Here is a 17,112-nt window from a genome sequence, read left to right as displayed (position 1 = left end):
GAATAACCAATTAGAATTAGAAACAAATTTTTCGAACAATCAATCAATTAGAAATAGAAGATTCCAAACATATCCTTCAAGAAGAAATTTTGAGAACCTCGAAATGAATAACCAAACTTCTTCTAACCCACCTGTAGTTGACGCAATGTCAAGGCAAGACATACAATTGCTTTTGAACTCAATACCTGAATTTTCTCCAGGTCAAAATTTATCAATATTTATCAACGAAATAGACAACCTTTTTATACATCTCCAAGGAAGGTTAACTCCAGACCTTACTTACGCCTTGAATTTCACAATGAGATCAAAAATTAAAGGAGAAGCGAGAGATTTCATTTCTTTCCAAAATGCTACGGATTGGATCACTATCAGACGATCATTATTGCAAAGATACGGAGATCAACGAATTGATTTCTGCATTAACGCAATCCGTTCAGAAAAAGAACGAAAATTATTTCGACTTTTACAGTAGAATTTCAAAGAACTTGAATGACCTTTTACAATACCTAACACTCAATACACAAGTTCCAAATTATTTGCTTTACAAAAAAAAAAGATGTAGAAAAATTAGCCCTCAAAACTTTCCAAATTGGACTCTTAGAACCATATCGGTCATATTTAAGCAATTTCGAATCTTAAACTCTTGAAGAATGTATAAACAGATGCAAATTTTGCGATAATAGAAAGCAAGAGTGGGAATATTGTGAATTCTTAAGAAAAACTCAGGATAATGATAAAAAACCAATTTATCGACAACAAAATAGTAGTTCAAATAGAGAGAATTTATTTGTTAATCAAAAACCTACTTTCAGTCAGCAAAACTATAATAATACCCCTACTTTCAGTCAGCAAAATTATAATAATACTCCTGCACGAATTCCTAATGAAAAAGGTTTTCCATACCCCATTAATCAACCGATCACTAATAATCCAAAATTTCCAACAAATGGACAAGTTTTCTGGACAAAACCAGGATCTAGCAACACTTAGTTGTTCTCGGCAACAGATATTATCATTGTGACAGATTTGACTCAACTTCAACTGATATTCTACGTTAATCACTATGAAATATAAAATTGAATTTCTCCCACAATTTTTCTTTCAACAAGAGGGATTATCATTACTGTGTTGTGTTTATCGAGAGGTATATATATAGATTTGAAAAATACAGTCGAAAAGATAGGGAATTCGAGAATTCGTTCAAGACTCAGTTTCAATAACTGTAGACGATTCGATTGTTGAATTAATTTAATCCATTCAGAAATGAAAAATACATTGAAAAATCAATAAAAAATAATTTTTCTTTCTGTTTCTTTTCCTTCTACAAAAATATCTATTTTTCTAAGCAATAATTACAAAATGAATTGAGTATTGGCAAATAAGGGATGAATACACTAAGGCATTATATTTGTTATTTCGGACATAAACCGAATTCGACCGAATATTATTATCGCATTCGTTTAGAAATGAAATATAAAATGACCGAGTCAATAGAAAAATATATAACTCAATCTTTTGCTATATGAAATATTTTTCATTTAACATTAAAGCTATCAGGAAATTTTAGAATCAGTAGGATCATCTTCGTATCCTTCTGCCAGATTTTCTTAAAACAAAGATTCAAATATTGAAAATTGAGAAATGAATACACAAAAGCATCAAATTAATTCGAGCTAAATGGATTATAACTTGAAAATAAAAATAATAAGAATGTACATAGTGGCCTTCGGCCTATTACTGTCAGCAATTACTTCATTTAACTAGGTAGGTACTTAAATAGTTACTTTTCTCAGTATTCTCAGATCAGAAGCCAGATACTTGGTCCCCTCATACCTAATTAGTTTTTTGGACATTCCGTGAGCTTTATAGGTTCTGGAGTTCGGTTTGGGTTTTATTATACTTGTCTAGGCGGTAGGAAGATTTTGTATTATTGGTAGTAATAAAACCCAAAAATTTCTGTAGCGGAATAAACTTAATTTAACCAAAAATTCACATCCCCCCCTAACCAATTCTGGCTAAATAGGACCCCATCAGTTTTTATTTCCACAGTTTGAATTTTTATTTGAATCTGCAAGTGCGCTCACAGTTCTCAGTCTCGTGTAATAGAAAAGCATCAGTTTGAGTTTAGTTATATCCGAACGTTTTTCGTTATATCATCGGATTATCAGTCCCCGTCTACACCTCTCCTATACCAGAGTCTTGATTCCACCCATACTGTCAATAACGTATCCTGCTGGTGTGGATACCTGTGGGGTACAGAAGGCACTTTGGGGTGGCTACCCTTCCTAGAATATTTCCGTTCGTTCCCGTATCCACCTCTACGGTTAGAGGAGCACTCTGCTGGTGTGGATACCCGGGGAGTCCCGAACACGCCTAAGGGTTAGCTGTCGTAATTCTGTGTCGTCGTAATTCTTTCATCCCCTAACCTGGCTGAAGTCCGGTGCCGCCCCGTTAAGTGTGCGTCTTAGGTTCTAGCTAGCGTACACGTCCGTAAACCTCGTATAACGTTCGAGATTGGATCTTGTTTCATTCCTTCCGTTTTTCCCCTGTAGATTTACCGATCTCGAGTCTTTCACTTCACGAATTTTATAATAGTGCCATTTGTGTTTCCTTGTACGAGTCGACAAATATAATTTGTGTACTTTCACTGGTTATCGCTAACACCCCAGACACCGAGGAATCTTGTCTTCGGCTCGTAGCAACCAGGGTAGGTTTGCTATTGTCCCTTAGAGAATAGCTGGCGCTCGAGTACCCCGAGAAAAAGCCGTTACACACTTTACATCTGTAAATGTTTTCAGCAGAAAGTTATGAAAATCTTTCGAAGTAGTATTTGGTTTCAAATTTGAGACGTGCAGTGTCAACACCCTCATAAGATGCCATGACTAGTAGCGACCTCGTTTTTTCCGTCTGTTCGTTACCTTCACCCAATCATTGGTGTTATGTTTGTTTTCACTGATTTTGTATTGATATCAAAGTTAATTTTCCCCATAGTTTATCGAGAAAATTTTGTATACATTTTTCCTATCCAAATCGTACAAATTCACTTTTTTTGTTTGTTACATATACCTATTGATGAATTGAGGAGAATGAACATGAGAAATTATTTTGCAGTAATCATTCGAATCCCCGAATGATTAGTGAGCATGAGAGAAGCAGAGATAATTCGATTATTATCGAAAACATAATCGTTGGAAATATTAAGAAGCATCCAATATTTGCTTCGTTCAATGCGAGTGGCATAGCAAGCTCAAATCATTATGAAATGAGTCAGTCCTATCTTAATTTGCTTCCCATAGATCTGAACTGCCCTGAACCGTCACACGGACGGAAAAGTTATCGAGTGGAGGGGATACCTTCTATCAGCTCATTGGACGTAGTGACGGCGGGCCAGTATATATGCCAGCGTAGCTTGAGTATTCCTCAGGTCCTTACCTGCAGAAATGGTTTCAACCATTTTTAGATACCTGGATGCTGATTCACTGTTATCCGTTTATTCGAAGAGCCGAAGATTCAGAGATATCTGCCTTCATGACCCGATGCTCAGGCGTAAGCTCATTTCGAGAACGACTGAATTGCGGAAAGAAGAGCGGAGGCGATTGCTGAATCCAAAATTTGGCGTGAGTATTGTTCGGAATGATGATTTCTCTCGCTCATCATTCCGAGAAAATACCACTCATAAAAAAGTTCTTGTACAAACAAGAACACAACGAACGCGTGCTTTGACAATTCCAAGTAATTGGAGTTTACGCTCCTCTGAGCAGAAGGTCAAAACAAATCATCGCTTGATGAGGCTATGAATCTGCATGCACTATGAACATTATTAATTTTAATTGACACTAAGTTGTTCTCGGCAACAGATATTATCATTGTGACAGATTTGACTCAACTTCAACTGATATTCTACGTTAATCACTATGAAATATAAAATTGAATTTCTCCCACAATTTTTCTTTCAACAAGATGGATTATCATTACTGTGTTGTGTTTTCCGAAAGGTATATATATAGATTAAAAAAATACAGTCGAAAAGATAGGGAATTCAAGAATTCGTTCAAGACTCAGTTTCAATTTGTAGACGATACGATTGTTGAATTGATTGAATCCATTCAGAAATGAAAAATACATTGAAAAATCAATAAAAAATAATTTTTCTTTCTGTTTCTTTTCCTTCTACAAAAATATCTATTTTTCTAAGCAATAATTCCAACATGAAATGAGTATTGGCAAATAAGGGATCACTAAGGCATCATATTTGTCATTAGACTTGAATGGGTTACAACTTGGAAATGAAGGGAAGTAGGATGCCCAGATTCAGATACTCTAGATATAGATAGGTTTATTGCTGCCATTAGAATAATGTCCGTCTCATCCTTACAAAATAGGTAAATAGGTACATTTGTCGGCATTCTTAAATCTGAACCAAGATGTTCTGTCTATTTCCGTGAAATAGACCAGAACAACAATTAAACATTGTTCAATTCGTTTGGGTTTTATTACACCTTATCTAGGTGATACTTGGTAGGAATACATATTTTGTATTTGTGGAGCTCATAAAATATAGAACCTAAAAATTTCCATATGGACATAAACCGAATTTGTCCGAATATTATTATCGCATTCGTTTAGAAATGAAATATAAAATGACCGAGTCAATAGAAAAATATATAATTCAATCTTTTGCTATATGAAATATTTTTCATTTATCATTAAATCTATCAGGAAATTTTGGAATCAGTAGGATCATCTTCGTATTCTTCTGCCAGGTTTTCTAAAAACAAAGATTCAAATATTGAAAATTGAGAAATGAATACACAAAAGCATCAAATTAATTCGAGCTAAATGGATTATAACTTGAAAATAAAAATAATTAGAATGTACATAGTGGCCTTCGGCCTATTACTGTCAGCAATTACTTCATTTAACTAGGTAGGTACTTAAATAGTTACTTTTCTCGGTATTCTTAGATCAGAAACATTCCGTGAGCTTTATAGGTTCTGGAGTTCGGTTTGGGTTTTATTATACTTGTCTAGGCGGTAGGAAGATTTTGTATTATTGGTAGTAATAAAACCCAAAAATTTCTGTAGCGAAATAAACTTAATTTAACCAAAAATTCACATCCCCTCCTAACGAATTCTGGCTTAATAGGACCCCATCAGTTTTTATTTCCACAGTTTGAATTTTTATTTGAATCTGCAAGTGCGCTCACAGTTCTCAGTCTCGTGTAATAGAAAAGCATCAGTTTGAGTTCAGTTATATCGGAACGTTTTTCGTTATATCATCGGATTATCAATATCCGTCTACACCCCTCCTATACCAGAGTCTTGATTCCACCCATACTGTCAATAACGTATACTGCTGGTGTGGATACCTGGGGGGTACAGAAGGCACTTTTGGGTGGCTACCCTTCCTAGAATAGTTCCGTTCGTTCCCGTGTCCACCTCTACGGTTAGGGAAGCACTCTGCTGGTGTGGTGCTCATTATGAAATGAGTCAGTCCTATCTTAATTTGCTTCCCATAGATCTGAACTGCCCTGAACCGTCACACGGACGGAAAAGTTATCGAGTGGAGGGGATACCTTCTATCAGCTCATTGGACGTAGTGACGGCGGGCCAGTATATATGCCAGCGTAGCTTGAGTATTCCTCAGACTCACTCGTCTGTTCACGAATGCTTAGTGAAATGGATTACAGAGTTTTGCCCGGATGTTTCGTAAGCAGATCGGATCCCTTCAGGTCCTTACCTGCAGAAATGGTTTCAACCATTTTTAGATATCTGGATGCTGATTCACTGTTATCCGTTTATTCGACGAGCCGAAGATTCAGAGATATCTGCCTTCATGACCCGATGCTCAGGCGTAAGCTCATTTCGAGAACGACTGAATTGCGGAAAGAAGAGCGGAGGCGATTGCTGAATCCAAAATTTGGCGTGAGTATTGTTCGGAATGATGATTTCTCTCGCTCATCATTCCGAGGAAATAGCACTCGTAAAAAAGTTCTTGTACAAACAAGAACACAAAGAACGCGTGCTTTGACAATTCCAAGTAATTGGAGTTTACGCTCCTCTGAGCAGAAGGTCAAAACAAATCATCGCTTGATGAGGCTATGAATCTGCATGCACTATGAACATTATTAATATTAATTGACACTTAGTTGTTCTCGGCAACAGATATTATCATTGTGACAGATTTGACTCAAATTCAACTGATATTCTACGTTAATCACTATGAAATATAAAATTGAATTTCTCCCACAATTTTTCTTTCAACAAGAGGGATTATCATTACTGTGTTGTGTTTTCCGAAAGGTATATATATAGATTACAGAAATACAGTCGAAAAGATAGGGAATTCAAGAATTCGTTCAATACTCAGTTTCAATTTGTAGACGATTCGATTGTTGAATTGATTGAATCCATTCAGAAATGAAAAATACATTGAAAAATCAATAAAAAATAATTTTTCTTTCTGTTTCTTTTCCTTCTACAAAAATATCTATTTTTCTAAGCAATAATTCCAACATGAAATGAGTATTGGCAAATAAGGGATCACTAAGGCATCATATTTGTTATTAGACTTGAATGGGTTACAACTTGGAAATGAAGGGAAGTAGGATGCCCAGATGCAGATACTCTAGATATTGATAGGTTTATTGCTGCCATTAGAATAATGTCCGTCTCATCCTTACAAAATAGGTAAATAGGTACATTTGTCGGCATTCTTGAATCTGAACCAAGATGTTCTGCCTATTTCCGTGAAATAGACCAGAACAACAATTAAACATTGTTCAATTCGTTTGGGTTTTATTACACCTTATCTAGGTGATACTTGGTAGGAGTACATATTTTGTATTTGTGGAGCTCATAAAATATAGAACCTAAAAGTTTCCATATAGACATAAACCGAATTTGACCGAATATTATTATCGCATTCGTTTAGAAATGAAATATAAAATGACCGAGTCAATAGAAAAATATATAACTCAATCTTTTGCTATATGAAATATTTTTCATTTATCATTAAATCTATCAGGAAATTTTGGAATCAGTAGGATCATCTTCGTATTCTTCTGCCAGGTTTTCTAAAAACAAAGATTCAAATATTGAAAATTGAGAAATGAATACACAAAAGCATCAAATTAATTCGAGCTAAATGGATTATAACTTGAAAATAAAAATAATTAGAATGTACATAGTGGCCTTCGGCCTATTACTGTCAGCAATTACTTCATTTAACTAGGTAGGTACTTAAATAGTTACTTTTCTCGGTATTCTCAGATCAGAAACATTCCGTGAGCTTTATAGGTTCTGGAGTTCGGTTTGGGTTTTATTATACTTGTCTAGGCGGTAGGAAGATTTTGTATTATTGGTAGTAATAAAACCCAAAAATTTCTGTAGCGAAATAAACTTAATTTAACCAAAAATTCACATCCCCTCCTAACGAATTCTGGCTTAATAGGACCCCATCAGTTTTTATTTCCACAGTTTGAATTTTTATTTGAATCTGCAAGTGCGCTCACAGTTCTCAGTCTCGTGTAATAGAAAAGCATCAGTTTGAGTTCAGTTATATCGGAACGTTTTTCGTTATATCATCGGATTATCAATCTCCGTCTACACCCCTCCTATACCAGAGTCTTGATTCCACCCATACTGTCAATAACGTATCCTGCTGGTGTGTATACCTGGGGGGTACAGAAGGCACTTTTGGGTGGCTACCCTTCCTAGAATATTTCCGTTCGTTCCCGTGTCCACCTCTACGGTTAGGGAAGCACTCTGCTGGTGTGGTGCTCATAATGAAATGTGTCAGTCCTATCTTAATTTGCTTCCCATAGATCTGAACTGCCCTGAACCGTCACACGGACGGAAAAGTTATCGAGTGGAGGGGATACCTTCTATCAGCTCATTGGACGTAGTGACGGCGGGCCAGTATATATGCCAGCGTAGCTTGAGTATTCCTCAGACTCACTCGTCTGTTCACGAATGCTTAGTGAAATGGATTACAGAGTTTTGCCCGGATGTTTCGTAAGCAGATCGTATTCCTTCAGGTCCTTACCTGCAGAAATGGTTTCAACCATTTTTAGATATCTGGATGCTGATTCACTGTTATCCGTTTATTCGACGAGCCGAAGATTCAGAGATATCTGCCTTCATGACCCGATGCTCAGGCGTAAGCTCATTTCGAGAACGACTGAATTGCGGAAAGAAGAGCGGAGGCGATTGCTGAATCCAAAATTTGGCGTGAGTATTGTTCGGAATGATGATTTCTCTCGCTCATCATTCCGAGAAAAAACCACCCATAAAAAAGTTCTTGTACAAACAAGAACACAACGAACGCGTGCTTTGACAATTCCAAGTAATTGGAGTTTACGCTCCTCTGAGCAGAAGGTCAAAACAAATCATCGCTTGATGAGGCTATGAATCTGCATGCACTATGAACATTATTAATATTAATTGACACTTAGTTGTTCTCGGCAACAGATATTATCATTGTGACAGATTTGACTCAACTTCAACTGATATTCTATGTTAATCACTATGAAATATAAAATTGAATTTCTCCCACAATTTTTCTTTCAACAAGAGGGATTATCATTACTGTGTTGTGTTTATCGAAAGGTATATATATTGTTACGAGACCGTTTCCCACAAGAAACACGGAATCGCATCGGAACCCGAAACCCAGGATTCCTGGAAGACGACACAAGGCGTGACCACCGATTGTGACTCTTTTCCGTTTTCATAATTTGAATAATAGTTAGTGGATGTCTAGTGTTAGATAGATTCACTTGCTTGTTCTTTGTACAAATAAAAACGATATCCTTTCTATCGAGTTGTCCTTTAATTATCATTGGTAAACCTAAAAAGAAATAAGTTCTTTTTAAAAATAGACTTTCGGCTACGTTATTCATAACTGGCGCTGCCCGAACAGGATATCGCAACGGGGTTTTAGTGAAAAAAAAAAAACTAAAATCAGTTTCCATAAGTGAATACGGACTCGTCCGGCCAGGCTGTTCGAAGAGTGTTCGAGGAACTCCCGGTGACTATCAAGTCTTTGTGCGGTATCACCAAGAAACCACATCGAACCAGCAGAGAATCAATTCTACCCACTTCACCAGAAGGAAGACCATCAACTCGATCCACTTCGATTGAGAAGAAGGAACTACACACCCTAGGATGCATATCTTGGTGATGTAAGTCCATCAATCTCTTTCCTTAAACCCAGAATCCCGAAGTTCAAATGACAGATAACGATTCTTCAGGCGTTCTAGAAGTTATCGCTGAAGATTCAGAATTATTAGAATTAGGAACAAACTTTTTGAATAACCAATTAGAATTAGAAAAAAATTTTTCGAACAATCAATCAATTAGAAATAGAAGATTCCAACCATATCCTTCACGAAGAAATTTTGAGAACCTCGAAATGAATAACCAAACTTCTTCTAACCCACCTGTAGTTGACGCAATGTCAAGGCAAGACATACAATTGCTTTTGAACTCAATACCTGAATTTTCTTCAGGTCAAAATTTATCAATATTTATCAATGAAATAGACAACCTTTTTATACATCTCCAAGGAAGGTTAACTGCAGACCTTACTTACGCCTTGAATTTCACAATAAGATCAAAAATTAAAGGAGAAGCGAGAGATTTCATTTCTTTCCAAAATGCTACGGATTGGATCACTATCAGACGATCATTATTGCAAAGATACGGAGATTAACGAAATGAAGACCTATTGATGTCTGCATTAACGCAATCCGTTCAGAAAAAGAACGAAAATTATTTCGACTTTTACAGTAGAATTTCAAAGAACTTGAATGACCTTTTACAATACCTAGCACTCAATACACAAGATCCAAATTATTTGCTTTACAAAAAAAAAAAGATGTAGAAAAATTAGCACTCAAAACTTTCCAAATTGGACTCTTAGAACCATATCGGTCATATTTAAGCAATTTCGAATCTTAAACTCTTGAAGAATGTATAAACAGATGCAAATTTTACGATAATAGAAAGCAAGAGTGGGAATATTGTGAATTCTTAAGAAAAACTCAGGATAATGATAAAAAAACAAATTATTGACAACAAAATAGTAGTTCAAATAGAGAGAATTTATTTGTTAATCAAAAACCTACTTTCAGTCAGCAAAACTATAATAATACCCCTACTTTCAGTCAGCAAAATTATAATAATACTCCTGCACGAATTCCTAATGAAAAAGGTTTTCCATACCCCATTAATCAACCGATCACTAATAATCCAAAATTTCCAACAAATCGACAAGTTTTCTGGACAAAACCAGGATCTAGCAACACTTAGTTGTTCTCGGCAACAGATATTATCATTGTGACAGATTTGACTCAACTTCAACTGATATTCTACGTTAATCACTATGAAATATAAAATTGAATTTCTCCCATAATTTTTCTTTCAACAAGAGGGATTATCATTACTGTGTTGTGTTTATCGAGAGGTATATATATATATATATAGATTTGAAAAATACAGTCGAAAAGATTGGGAATTCGAGAATTCGTTCAAGACTCAGTTTCAATAACTGTAGACGATTCGATTGTTGAATTAATTTAATCCATTCAGAAATGAAAAATACATTGAAAAATCAATAAAAAATAATTTTTTTTTCTGTTTCTTTTCCTTCTACAAAAATATCTATTTTTCTAAGCAATAATTACAACATGAAATGAGTATTGGCAAATAAGGGATGAAAACACTAAGGCATCATATTTGTTATTTCGGACATAAACCGAATTCGACCGAATATTATTATCGCATTCGTTTAGAAATGAAATATAAAATGACCGAGTCAATAGAAAAATATATAACTCAATCTTTTGCTATATGAAATATTTTTCATTTATCATTAAATCTATCAGGAAATTTTGGAATCAGTAGGATCATCTTCGTATTCTTCTGCCAGGTTTTCTAAAAACAAAGATTCAAATATTGAAAATTGAGAAATGAATACACAAAAGCGTCAAATTAATTCGAGCTAAATGGATTATAACTTGAAAATAAAAATAATTAGAATGTACATAGTGGCCTTCGGCCTATTACTGTCAGCAATTACTTCATTTAACTAGGTAGGTACTTAAATAGTTACTTTTCTCGGTATTCTTAGATCAGAAACATTCCGTGAGCTTTATAGGTTCTGGAGTTCGGTTTGGGTTTTATTATACTTGTCTAGGCGGTAGGAAGATTTTGTATTATTGGTAGTAATAAAACCCAAAAATTTCTGTAGCGAAATAAACTTAATCTAACCAAAAATTCACATCCCCTCCTAACGAATTCTGGCTTGATAGGACCCCATCAGTTTTTATTTCCACAGTTTGAATTTTTATTTGAATCTGCAAGTGCGCTCACAGTTCTCAGTCTCGTGTAATAGAAAAGCATCAGTTTGAGTTCAGTTATATCGGAACGTTTTTCGTTATATCATCGGATTATCAATCTCCGTCTACACCCCTCCTATACCAGAGTCTTGATTCCACCCATACTGTCAATAACGTATCCTGCTGGTGTGGATACCTGGGGGGTACAGAAGGCACTTTTGGGTGGCTACCCTTCCTAGAATATTTCCGTTCGTTCCCATGTTCACCTCTACGGTTAGATAAGCACTCTGCTGGTGTGGTGCTCATTATGAAATGAGTCAGTCCTATCTTAATTTGCTTCCCATAGATCTGAACTGCCCTGAACCGTCACACGGACGGAAAAGTTATCGAGTGGAGGGGATACCTTCTATCAGCTCATTGGACGTAGTGACGGCAGGCCAGTATATATGCCAGCGTAGCTTGAGTATTCCTCAGACTCACTCGTCTGTTCACGAATGCTAAGTGAAATGGATTACAGAGTTTTGCTCGGATGTTTCGTAAGCAGATCGGATCCTTTCAGGTCCTTACCTGCAGAAATGGTTTCAACCATTTTTAGATATCTGGATGCTGATTCACTCTTATCCGTTCATTCGACGAGCCGAAGATTCAGAGATATCTGCCTTCATGACCCAAGGCTCAGGCGTAAGCTCATTTCGAGAACGACTGAATTGCGGAAAGAAGAGCGGAGGCGATTGCTGAATCCAAAATTTGGCGTGAGTATTGTTCGGAATGATGATTTCTCTCGCTCATCATTCCGAGAAAATACCACTCATAAAAAAGTTCTTGTACAAACAAGAACACATCGAACGCGTGCTTTGACAATTCCAAGTAATTGAAGTTTACGCTCCTCTGAGCAGATGGTCAAAACAAATCATCGCTTGATGAGGCTATGAATCTGCATGCACTATCAACATTATTAATATTAATTAACACCTAGTTGTTCTCGGCAACAGATATTATCATTGTGACAGATTTGACTCAACTTCAACTGATATTCTATGTTAATCACTATGAAATATAAAATTGAATTTCTCCCACAATTTTTCTTTCAACAAGAGGGATTATCATTACTGTGTTGTGTTTATCGAGAGGTATATATATTGTTACGAGACCGTTTCCCACAAGAAACACGGAATCGCATCGGAACCCGAAACCCAGGATTCCTGGAAGACGACACAAGGCGTGACCACTGATTGTGACTCTTTTCCGTTTTCATAATTTGAATAATAGTTAGTGGATGTCTAGTGTTAGATAGATTCACTTGCTTGTTCTTTGTACAAATAAAAACGATATCCTTTCTATCGAGTTGTCCTTTAATTATCATTGGTAACCCTAAAAAGAAATAAGTTCTTTTTAAAAATAGACTTTCGGCTACGTTATTCATAACTGGCGCTGCCCGAACAGGATATCGCAACGGGGTTTTAGTGAAAAAAAAAAACTAAAATCAGTTTCCATAAGTGAATACGGACTCGTCCGGCCAGGCTGTTCGAAGAGTGTTCGAGGAACTCCCGGTGACTATCAAGTCTTTGTGCGGTATCACCAAGAAACCACATCGAACCAGCAGAGAATCAATTCTACCCACTTCACCAGAAGGAAGACCATCAACTCGATCCACTTCGATTAAGAAGAAGGAACTACACACCCTAGGATGCATATCTTGGTGATGTAAGTCCATCAATCTCTTTCCTTAAACCCAGAATCCCAAAGTTCAAATGACAGATAACGATTCTTCAGGCGTACTAGAAGTTATCGCTGAAGATTCAGAATTATTAGAATTAGGAACAAACTTTTTGAATAACCAATTAACGGCTTCTTTTCGGGGTACTCGAGTGCCAGATATTCTCTAAGGGAAAATAGCAAACCTACCCTGGTAGCTACGAGCCGAAGACAAGATTCCTCGGTGTCTGGGGTGTTAGCGATAACCAGTGAAAGTACACAAATTATATTCGTCGACTCGTACAAGGAAACACAAATGGCACTATTATAAAATTCGTGAAGTGAAAGACTCGAGATCGGTAAATCTACAGGGGAAAAACGGACGGAATGAAACAGGATCCAATCTCGAACGTTATACGAGGTTTACGGACGTGTACGTCAGCTAGAACCTAAGACGCACACTTAACGGGCAGACACCGGACTTCAGCCAGGTTAGGGGATGAAAGAATAACGACGACACAGAATTACGACAGCTTACCCTTAGGCGTGTTCGGGACTCCCCGGGTATCCACACCAGCAGAGTGCTTCCCTAACCGTAGAGGTGGATACGGGAACGAACGGAAATATTCTAGGAAGGGTAGCCACCCCAAAGTGCCTTCTGTACCCCCCAGGTATCCACACCAGCAGGATACGTTATTGACAGTAAGGGTGGAATCAAGACTCTGGTATAGGAGAGGTGTAGACGGGGACTGATAATCCGATGATATAACGAAAAACGTTCGGATAAAACTAAACTCAAACTGATGCTTTTCTATTACACGAGACTGAGAACTGTGAGCGCACTTGCAGATTCAAATAAAAATTCAAACTGTGGAAATAAAAACTGATGGGGTCCTATTTAGCCAGAATTCGTTAGGAGGGGATGTGAATTTTTGGTTAAATTAAGTTTATTTCGCTGCAGAAATTTTTGGGTTTTATTACTTCTAATAATACAAAATCTTCCTACCGCCTAGACGAGTATAATAAAACCCAAACCGAACTCCAGAACCTATAAAGCTCACGGAATGTCCAAAAAACTAATTAGGTATGAGGGAACCAAGTATCTGGGTTTCTGATCTAAGAATACCGAGAAAAGTAACTATTTAAGTACCTACCTAGTTAAATGAAGTAATTGCTGACAGTAATAGGCCGAAGGCCACTATGTATATTCTTATTATTTTTATTTTCAAGTTATAATCCATTTAGCTCGAATTAATTTGATGCTTTTGTGTTATCATTTCTCAATTTTCAATATTTGAATATTCGTTTTTAGAAAACCTGGCAGAAGAATACGAAGATGATCCTACTGATTCTAAAATTTCCTGATAGCTTTAATGATAAATGAAAAATATTTCATATAGCAAAAGATTGAGTTATATATTTTTCTATTGACTCGGTCATTTTATATGTCATTTCTAAACGAATGCGATACTAATATTCGGAAAATTCGGTTTATGTCCATATGGGAATTTTTAGGTTCTTTATTTTATGAGCTCCACAAATACAAAATATGTATTCCTTACCAAGTATCACCTAGATAAGGTGTAATAAAACCCAAACGAATTGAACAATGTTTAATTGTTGTTCTGGTCTATTTCACGGAAATAGACAGAACATCTTGGTTCAGATTTGGGAATGCCGACAAATTTACCTATTTACCTATTTTGTAAGGATGAGACGGATATTATTATAATGGCAGCAATAAACCTGTCTATATCTAGAGTATCTGAATCTGGGCATCCTACTTCCCTTCATTTCCAAGTTGTAACCCATTCGAGTCTAATAACAAATATGATGCCTTAGTGTATTCATCCCTTATTTGCCAATACTCATTTCATGTTGGAATTATTGCTCAGAAAAATAGATATTTTTGTAGAAGGAAAAGAAACAGAAAGAAAAATTATTTTTTATTGATTTTTCAATGTATTTTTCATTTCTGAATGGATTAAATTAATTCAACAATCGAATCGTCTACAGTTATTGAAACTGGGTCTTGAACGAATTCTCGAATTCCCTATCTTTTCGACTGTATTTTTCAAATCTATATATATACCTCTCGATAAACACAACACAGTAATGATAATCCCTCTTGTTGAAAGAAAAATTGTGGGAGAAATTCAATTTTATATTTCATAGTGATTAACGTAGAATATCAGTTGAAGTTGAGTCAAATCTGTCACAATGATAATATCTGTTGGCGAGAACAACTAAGTGTTGCTAGATCCTGGTTTTGTCCAGAAAACTTGTCGATTTGTTGGAAATTTTGGATTATTAGTGATCGGTTGATTAATGGGGTATGGAAAACCTTTTTCATTAGGAATTCGTGCAGGAGTATTATTATAATTTTGCTGACTGAAAGTAGGGGTATTATTATAGTTTTGCTGACTGAAAGTAGGTTTTTGATTAACAAATAAATTCTCTCTATTTGAACTACTATTTTGTTGTCGATAAATTGGTTTTTTATCATTATCCTGAGTTTTTCTCAAGAATTCACAATATTCCCACTCTTGCTTTCTATTATCGTAAAATTTGCATCTGTTTATACATTCTTCAAGAGTTTAAGATTCGAAATTGCTTATTTAAGCATATTTATGACCGATATGGTTCTAAGAGTCCAATTTGGAAAGTTTTGAGGGCTAATTTTTCTACATCTTTTTTTTTTGTAAAGCAAATAATTTGAATCTTGTGTATTGAGTGTTAGGTATTGTAAAAGGTCATTCAAGTTCTTTGAAATTCTACTGTAAAAGTCGAAATAATTTTCGTTCTTTTTCTGAACGGATTGCGTTAATGCAGAAATCAATAGGTCTTCATTTCGTTGATCTCCGTATCTTTGCAATAATGATCGTCTGATAGTGATCCAATCCGTAGCATTTTGGAAAGAAATGAAATCTCTCGCTTCTCCTTTAATTTTTGCTCTTATTGTGAAATTCAAGGCGTAAGTAAGGTCTGGAGTTCATTCATTCATTGCTGTATCCCGTTACCGGGAATGAAATTTAAAAACATTAAAATTTTCATTCGAGATCATTCGCACATACAATTACCTAGTATTCTGAACAATATCGTCGATATAGATTTAAGTTTGGTTTCATATTTCAAAGAGATCTAATTTTTGAAAAAAATTTTAATGTTGTTTCAGGAAGACGCGGAATATTGGCTACGACAGATGACGTCGTTGTTGGCATGTGACATAGAAATTTTTGACGTTCGTCGAGTTCGTGTTCATCTGTCGCCGCCACTAGTCTTTGTCAGGGGTGTACTCTTCTATATCGGGAAATTCTGTATCGACTGATCAATGAAGGTTAAACACAAAATACACAAAAACATACAAAAATATGCAAGGACATGTAAAAAACTTCTCAATTATACGGTGTAAATCACAAGTTTGATTTTGATAACGTAGAGATCCTAGATAGAGAGAAGAACGGATACAGAAGGAACATAAGCGAGATGATACAGATCAGACGCAACAACACCGTAAACCACCGAGAAAACGTTGAACACTTAAGTATCATCTACAGCAACTTAATGGATGACTAAATAGATGGCAGGAATTCAACTAAAATAGTACCGTTACTGAAGTTTTATTGATGAGTCTGTGATTTACACCGTATAATTGAGAAGTTTTTTTACATGTCCTTGCATATTTTTGTATGTTTTTGTGTATTTTGTGTTTAACCTTCATTGATCAGTCCATACAGAATTTCCCGATATAGAAGAGTACACTCCTGACAAAGACTAGTGGCGGCGACAGATGAACACGAACTCGACGAACGTCAAAAATTTCTATGTCACATGCCAACAACGACGTCATCTGTCGTAGCCAATATTCCGCGTCTTCCTGAAACAACATTAAAAGTTTTTTCAAAAATTAGATCTCTTTGAAATATGAAACCAAACTTAAATCTATATCGACGATATTGTTCAGAATACTAGGTAATTGTATGTGCGAATGATCTCGAATGAAAATTTTAATGTGTTTAAATTTTTAGCCTTGAAAAAGAAACAGGTCGTTTTGAAACGTCGGAGTTGTATTGAGG

Source organism: Coccinella septempunctata, chromosome X (assembly GCF_907165205.1).
Source record: "Coccinella septempunctata chromosome X, icCocSept1.1, whole genome shotgun sequence".
In the NCBI taxonomy this organism is placed as follows: Eukaryota; Metazoa; Arthropoda; class Insecta; order Coleoptera; family Coccinellidae; genus Coccinella; species Coccinella septempunctata.
This window is presented reverse-complemented; position numbering follows the sequence as displayed.